Raw genomic sequence first — 5389 nt, forward strand, 5'->3', positions numbered from 1 at the left:
GTTTCAGTCTCCTTACACTTTTGAGCTTAGGTTAAAAAGTTAACCTTTGACGGTCTCATTCACGGTGTTCTAAATAGTTGGTAGAGATAGTAATTGGTCTGTAATATTATTTAAAAATAAATGCAAATGATTTGTAATTAGCTCACTAACTGTGTTTTAGAAAGGATTGTCCACCCCCAAAATAGAAGTCATTTGGTCATCCCGTGCAGGTCTGTCTGTCCAGGAGCCTGTGCTTTGTAGCCACGGGGGTGCAGGCCTGTCTGTGCTGTGGGCGGTCGGGCACTGGGCTCTTGCTGTAAGAGCATTCAGGTGGCTTGAAAATCTCCTCTAAGACTCCAGTGGTTCACTCCAGATCTTTTCACCAAGGTGCTGTTGGTGGCAGAAATGCAGAGCGTGAACATTGTGGAGCTGAGGGAGGGCACTCCGGTTTCTGAGAAACCACTGGCTTCTCAAGGCTTGTAAGGAGAGCTGGAAGGAGTGGGAGAGGGAGAGAATGAGAATACATCAACAGTGGAAGACGGCTTCTAGTAAGTTCTTTTGCCTTTTTCACTGTAATCAAAAAGCCTGGCTTTCCACAGGCATTTGGAATTGACCAGGTTCATGGAGGGTGTGAAAGGGAGGGTGTGAAAGGGAGGGTGACTCGTAGTCAGCAGTAGGGGGGCAGTGGGGGCGGGGGCCGGGGCGTGGGGAGCACGGGATGGGCAAGTCAGACGACTGAGTGCCCGAGAGCGCGGTGCTCGTGGGCTTGGGCACCGAAATGTCCTGTCACCGAGCTGGAGGAGGTCGTGTTCATTCATCTCGTTTTTCTTTTCCCGCTAAGCGATGAATGAAGTCTGACTTCTGACCGTGGCTTTCCTTGGAAAAAGCCACGGGGATCTCACATGTAGGGGAACAGGCAGCCCTCTGTGCTCCCCCCTCGCAGACCTGCAGCAGCCGCCACTGGGCCTTCCCGTTTGCCCCGCCCCTGCCCACACTGTTTGAAGCACGTTTCACTATCCTCGATTCTAGTCCCTGTGGAATCGTCTCCTGCCTGCTGTGGTGCGTCGCCTGTCCTCTTGTTTGAGTGCAGAGATGTCTCCATGGAGCCACTCGCAGACTGTGCCGTGCTGGCAGCGGGAGAAGGAGCCTTTCTGCCTGGGGCTGGGTGCCAGGGCCCCGGGCTGGGGCGGTGCTGCTGCCAGGCGCCCCCTTCAGAACCAGCCAGCCCTCGCTGGCTTTGGTTCAGATTTAGCCAGTGTTGGAAGCCATATAATCCTGCCAGCTCAGCTTCTGCAGGCGAAAATCCTCCTCCTGGAATGGGTCATCTGTTCTCATGAATAGCTGTATTAGCTGTGAAATGACATAGTTTGGTACCCAACTTAATACTCTGTCTTCTGCTCTTTAAAAACACTCATTGACTTGGATTTCATAAATATGGACAGCAGCCATGTATTTACTAAATAGATACTGAAACAAATGCAAAAATTCATTTGGCTAATTAATGTACTAAAAATTGAAAAGTTGCTACCTTTTGAGTGGGTTTGAACTCTTACAAGAGAGTGATTGTAAGAAATGTCTCAGAGGCTTGTTTTCTAGCAGTTCCTTAATTAAAATTCACCGAAAACTCTGGTCTCACCATTTGCATCTTCCTTAAAATAGCTAGGAAGGGCATCAGTTCAGGACTTGCTCCGTTGTGTTGTGTCTGTTTGAGATTCTTCCGCCCTGACTATTGAAGCTGCGTGTGGTCTGCCTGGCCTGTCGCCAGGGCTGGAGTGTGTCAGAGCCCGCCTCGCAGACACGACGTGAGGCTGCCCTCTAGTTCCTCCTGTGCACCTGCCAGCAAGGCTTCCCACCACGTCCCAGCTGACGGCACCTCTCCAGAGGCTAGAGCTGCCTCCACAGGCAGCTGTCCCGGGCTCCGTTGCTTGTGGGGTGACCCCTTTAGACCCTGCGGTGGGCGGCAAGGACACTCAGGTCTCCTTACGTGAGGGTGAGGTCTGTGTTGTGCAGAGGTGTCTGGAGTTGATTCTCCACCTCGTGTCTGCAGAGTCACAGTCAGGCCTCACACCCCGTGACCCTCTGTGGCTTTCTCTGCCTCCCCATGGTGCCTTGTGGCCAGCTTCTAATTCACGTGTTCCTTTGGATCTGAGGTGCCGTTACTTGCAGGAACTCGACCCATTTGAAATTGAAATATAAACTTCATATAGACAACTTTCTGTTCATTAGCCAGCTTAGAGGTGTACTGTTATGAAACATGCCGTGAAGAAAGAAAAATACTTAATTCTGAATTGGTTTGATGCTCAGCCATTGATTGAAAGATGCATCCCAATTTTAGACACATTGAAATGTTAAGGGAATATAGTACGTTTTCGTGATAATGGAAGAATAATAGTCTTTGCCCAATTACAAGTTACATCAGTTACTTGGAAAATGCTCTAATCAGGCACCGTTGTTTACCAGGGTCTTGTTGAGCTGTTAAGTCACAGTTTTGTGAATGTAGCAGTGTGTGTATATATAAATTATATCAAGAACTGTAACGCTTACTTTTAACAGTTGCTGTTCAATGCTGTCTGACTCTTGGCGACCCCAAGGACAGTAGCCCGCCAGGCTCCTCTGTCCATGGGATTTCCCAGGCAGGAATACTGGAGTGGCTTGCTATTTCCTGTTCTACTTTAGTGTTATTTCCGGATGTTAAATACAATTAATGGTGTAATGAGCACACTCATGAGTGAACTTGTATGTGCTTCCTCAGTTGGGTTTCCTCTAAAATGCATCTTTTTTCCTTATCACTTTTTAAACATTATCATTTTTAAAAAATTATACACAATTTAAATTATTTTTTGGCCATACCATGTGGCATGCGGGTTCTTTGTTCCCCAGTCAGGGACCCAAGCCCACACCCCCTGCAGTGGAAACTTAAGAGTCTTAACCACTGGACACCAAGGCAGTCCTGTTCACTTTTCAATTCATACGTAGATGAGTATATTCTAATAAACCCCCAAATTCCAGCAGCACCCAGGTGTCTATAGAGTAGGGGGTGGTCACTCTTGCCAGCTTGTTGATCACCTGGAGGAGGAAGCCCGGTGGCCTTGGCTTGTGGCCTCTTGGACCTTTCCCTGAGTTACATGAACACAGAGCGTGTGTGTGTGTGTGTGTGTGTGTGTGTGCGCGCGCGCAGGTGCGCGCGTCAGAGCCCAGGTGTTTCAGGCTCAGTGAGGGAACCTTCGTTCAGTCAGACCCGTGATCAGCTGACCCCAGGGTGTGAGGTTCAGTCTGAGAGTGCCTTGGTCTTTCTGAACAAATCCTTCCTGTTTCTGCCACGTGTAGCTGACAGTTTACACACCACATGTTTTTGGATAGAATTTCTTTGCGATGACTCGGCTGTCTCAGTCTTTGGGATTGTCGTGTTTGTGGTGGAGTCTGGAGGTCTGAGGTAGGTCCCTTTGATTTTTCTTCTGTTTGATATTTTCATTTAAAACTTTACCTCTGCCTCTGTATTACGTTTTCAGATGTAGAACGAGGCAGGAATCTGCCTTCCTTTTTTTTTTTAGCTACTGTGTCAGGATTGAGTTTGCAGAGAGGGAAAGTCACAGAGTGATGGTTCCCTGACCCCAGAGTGCCAGGACCGGGGAAAGAGCAGGCGAAAGGGCTGTGGGTGCACCGCCCTTAAACTCTCTGAGAAGGCCCCTGGGGCTTCTGTCGGGGCTCCCTGGTACCTGTAGGAGCAGGAGGTCCATGATCTTTTAAGCACCTGGGCCCTCCAGGTTATCGTCGCTCCGGTCGGTTTTGTGATCCCGCTTCTCTGATCATGATAGAGGAGATGGTCCCGCAACGGTCACAGCGTAGAAATTTTCCTTGAGAGGTGTGGGAACGGGTGACGCGGGCCCCCGGAGACATGATGACTAAATTGTATGCTGATGCGAGACTCGAGTGTGGTTTTTATGCAGAGGTCTTGTCAGCTCTGAGACTCGTTAGAGATTTTGCTGCGTGAGAAGAGAAGAGCAACCATGCTCATTTTCATTATTGAGTAGAAAAGATGAAACCTCTTCCTGGCCATAGTGCTGTAAACCCTTTGGAGAACTGAAGGTGCGTGCGTGTTCACTCTCGGAAGCGGTGATCGTCAGGAGGCCCTGCCATGTGTCTGATGCTAGTGCGGTCGGCAGCGCTCCGTGTGGGAGTGTGCTGTTCCGCCCGTCACAGGTCGTTTCTCAGGCTGATGGATGCTTCTTGTGGTGTCAGTTCAGTGTCTCAGTCGCTCAGTCGTGTCTGACTCTGCAACCCCGTGGACTGCGGCACGCCAGGCTTCCCTGTCCATCACCAATTCCTGGAGCTTACTCAAACTCATTTCCATATTGAATAACAACATCCCAGCTGTTTTGTTTAGGACTGTGTACCTTTTCCTAGGATACTTGGCCGTTTAAGTGACTTGTACTCATGCATTGAGTTATCCAGTGCCGAAGTCAAACACCTTCTGGATACTCGTTTTTGATGACATTGTATAGGGAAGGCCAGGTCTTCGGTGATGAGGTCATCAGCAAACTATGTATTTGATCAAAACGTGATTGATCCCACGAGTATTGTTGGAGTGCCTGCTACCAGCCACTGCTGAGACAGGCCGTGAGCAGGTGCCCTGTCCTGAAGGTCGTGTTCCCCTGGCTGAGCCGGACTCCTGGCCACCTCATGCCTAGTGGGGGTGGGGGCACTGCTCCTCCTGCCCGCAGGCCCCGTGGGGCAGCTCTGCCTGGCCCCCAGCCCTCTCCTGCCCTTGGAGCTTCCTTCCTCTCAGGGTTCCTCTGAGAGCCCGAGCCAGAGGAGGCAGCTTCAGGGCTTTCTGAATCTGTCCAGATGATTGTTAGACCTTGTCATGACTTTGTGCACCGACGGGGCCTCCCATTCCAGAGCCACAGCAGTACCTTGAGGGGCCCTGCCTTCCCGGAGGAAGAGCCCCAGGGTGGACCAGAGCCTTCTTGTCCAGCCAGGCCTCCAGCAAGATCCCTTCTGTTCCCAGAGGCAAAGCAAGCATCCTCTTCCTGACACGTGCTACAGCAGTCGTGAATTTACAGATGCGATTTATTACGTATCTCAGACACGCATTCTGGAGAAGGCAATGGCACCCCACTCCAGTACTCTTGCCTGGAAAATCCCATGGACAGAGGAGCCTTGTAGGCTGCAGACCATGGGGTCGCGAAGAGTCGGACAGGACTGAGCGACTTCACTTTCACTTTTCCCTTTCATGCATTGGAGAAGGAAATGGCAACCCACTCCAGTGTTCTTGCCTGGAGAATCCCAGGGACAGGGTAGCCTGGTGGGCCGCTGTCTCTGGGGTCACACAGAGTCAGACATGACTGAAGCGACTTAGCAGCAGCAGACACGCATTCAGTGTCTCACGGTGGAACAGGACAAGGAGATC

The sequence above is a fragment of the Bison bison genome, unplaced genomic scaffold (genome assembly GCF_000754665.1).
Source record: "Bison bison bison isolate TAMUID 2011002044 unplaced genomic scaffold, Bison_UMD1.0 scf7180017864377, whole genome shotgun sequence".
Taxonomy (NCBI): domain Eukaryota; kingdom Metazoa; phylum Chordata; class Mammalia; order Artiodactyla; family Bovidae; genus Bison; species Bison bison.